Source organism: Vitis riparia, chromosome 17 (assembly GCF_004353265.1).
Source record: "Vitis riparia cultivar Riparia Gloire de Montpellier isolate 1030 chromosome 17, EGFV_Vit.rip_1.0, whole genome shotgun sequence".
NCBI classification, from domain to species: domain Eukaryota; kingdom Viridiplantae; phylum Streptophyta; class Magnoliopsida; order Vitales; family Vitaceae; genus Vitis; species Vitis riparia.
The window spans coordinates 464,514-467,699 of record NC_048447.1 but is presented as its reverse complement, the minus strand read 5'-3'; positions in this window follow the sequence as shown (position 1 = coordinate 467,699).

The window sequence follows — 3,186 nt, the reverse complement described above, 5'->3', positions numbered from 1 at the left end:
ACTCATCTGCCTAGAGTGCAAAACCAATTTGCTGATGCCTTAGCTACCTTAGTTGCTTCTGTTGACTTTCCGACTGATGTGGTTATACATCCATTGCTAATTGAGTTGAGGTCTGCACCCGTCTATTGTTATTTGATTGGAGAAACAGAGGTCTAGGATGATCTACCTTGGTATCACAACATTTATCAGTTTCTTAGATCTGGCACATACCCAAAGGTTGCCATAACTAAGGATTGGAGGACACTGAGGCAGTTGGCCACTAGATTTGTGATTTGTGAAGAGACTCTATATAGGCGATCAACTGATGGTATGCTTCTATTATGTTTAGATCGAGCCTCTACAGATTGAGTGATGAGAGAGGTTCATGCAGGAGTTTGTGGTCCACACATGGGAGGACACATGCTAGCCCGTAAGATTATGAGGACATGTTATTTTTGGTTGACTATGGAGACAAATTGTTGTCAGTTTGTTCAAAGATGCCTAGAATGCCAGATTCATGGTGATCTTATTCATGCACCGCCATCAGAGTTGCATGCTTTAACCTTGCCATGGCCATTTTTAGTATGGGTTATTGATATTATTGGGAAGATCTCGCCAAAATCTTCCAGTGGTCACGAGTTCATCCTAGTTGCGATAGATTATTTCACCAAGTGGGTGAAAGCTACATCATATGCAAGGTTGACATCTGCTAGAGTTGCCAGTCTCATCAGATCACACATCATTTGCCATTATAGGGTTCCTCATGAGTTGATTTCAGATAAAAGGGTGCACTTTCAAGCTGAGGTAGATACTTTGCTACAAAGCTATAACATCCAACATCACAAATCATCTGCGTATAGGCCACAAATTAATGGGGCAGTAGAGGCAACAAATAAGAACATTAAGAGGATTTTGAGGAAGATGGTCGAGACTTCTCGAGATTGGTAAGAGAAACTCCTTTTTGCATTATGGGCATATCGTACCTCTTTTCACACCTCTATAGGAGCTACCCCTTACTCTCTGGTATATGGTATGGAAGTTGTTTTGCCAGTCGAGACAAAGATAGGTTCATTGAGGGTAGCTCTTGAGCAGCAGATCTCTGAAACCGAGTGGGCTTAGACTCGATTTCATCAACTTAACCTTTTAGATGAGAGGAGATTGAGAGCAGTAGATCATGTTCAGGCTTATCAGAGGAAGATGGCTCCTGCCTTCAAGAAACGAGTCAAGCCTAGACCATTACAGAAATGGGATTTGGTTTTGAGGATTCTTAGAGGTTTGGTTGGAGATCCCAAAGGAAAGTTCAAACATAGTTGGAGTGGGCCTTATGTTATTCGAGAGTTGACTCCATAAGGGGCTGCATGGTTGACTGACTTAGATGGAAACCAGTTTTCAGAGCCTACCAATGTGGATAAGCTGAAAAAGTATTACATTTGAGATTATGGTCGCAGGATTGGTGGCCATCATTTCGGTTAACCTTACGCCTTACCAACTTTATTGATATATTAGACCGTTGTTAGCCCATTGAGCCTCATATGGTATATTATAGACTTTTCTTTTCTATAGCATGAGTTATCATTTCTACACCCGGGTTGGAGCCCTTTGATGTATAGTTACGCTTTGCTAGGAAAGTCTCATGAGTTTTGGACTTATAGGCTTATCTTCCTCATCCTTGCTACTATCATTTCATCACCTTGTTCGTTACATTTCATTATTTTCACATTTTCCACTTCAATCCTTGCTTTTATCATTGGTTGCTACATTTCATATTTCTTTCACTTGGAATGATGATTCTTCACATACTGATGCACAGAGGACAGTCATATCACTCCCTCATTCCATCTTTTGACACTGATTCGAAGATTACAATTTGAGAAGTTATCTCGTGGGTGGGGTTTCATGTGTTCATCAGTGATTTGAGAGAGTTTATTCATTCCTTATAGTGTCTCATTGGAGTATGATTTATTGATGACTAGGGTATGTGCGTAAAAAAAAAAAGAAAAAAAGAAAAGAAAATTGAGCATGTGTTGCTATTTGAGCATTGTTTATTGGGTTTATCATTGAGGGTTTGTGCGAGTTTTCCATGAGAGTGTTTTCATTCCTTGAGCCACTTTCATTATGCAATTGAAGGGATGAGTGTTTTTCGTGAGAGTCTTGAGTTTTGTGAGATCCTTCATTTCTTGGATCAGAGTTGTTGTACTTTATAGGTATGAGAGTTGAGTAACCTTTCACTAAGATCTCCGAATCAGTGTTTTCTATACTACATTATGGGTGATATGATTTAACTCTACTGTATTGATATGTGTTGCTCATAATTCCTTTTTACCTTCTCACTACCTTCATTTGATTTCTCACCATTTCTTTCCTACTATTCATTCCATTTTTTCGTCTCATCCCAACACCTATACACCTTCCCGATTCAACACCTTTCTTCATGATCCACTGATGGCTTGACCACTTCTCATCCTTTCTCATTTCACCATCGATATTCTCATCGACTCCTCTTAAGTTCACATGCTCATGAGATTCTCCTATGCGATGTACGCTACACACGAGGGTATGCTTTTGATCATTGGGTATTTGAGCCTTGTTTTCTTTCTTTTCTTCACCTTTTCACCCTGGCCTACATTACGTCCCGTGTTTTAAGACCACCCTAAGGCCATGAGATTAGACGTTATCTTTGATAGTTTTCACTTGGAAAGGCTCTTGCAGATTGGTTAAAGTATAGTCGTTACTATGTTTTCTCTTATGGAAGTGTTTGGTTTCTCTCTTTTGCTTGGCATATTGATGGTTGATGAATTTTTGAGTTTAGAGATAGTTCATTGATGATATCGAATTCATCCTTTGGTTGTGCATCAGATACCCACACTAGGGCATATTTCCTCTTTTCTTCGAGGTTCCTAGTTGTTGTGGGACGGTATGGCTATCCCTGTTTATGGTTATAGAGATGTTTGATTGATTTTGACGGATTCTTTATTGTACATCAGATGTCTATACTAGGACATATACCCCTTTCCATGATGAGATTGTGTTCGGGCAATGGTACATAGATAGATGATCATTGTTGCTTGTTTACCTCATGACTTTGACATCAGATCTTATACTGGGGCATATTTCCCCATTTTCTTTAAGTATTCTTGAGATTGAGGTGGCTACTAGCTTGATTTCAAATTGAGCACTAGTCTGGGACTTCCGGTGATTTATGATATC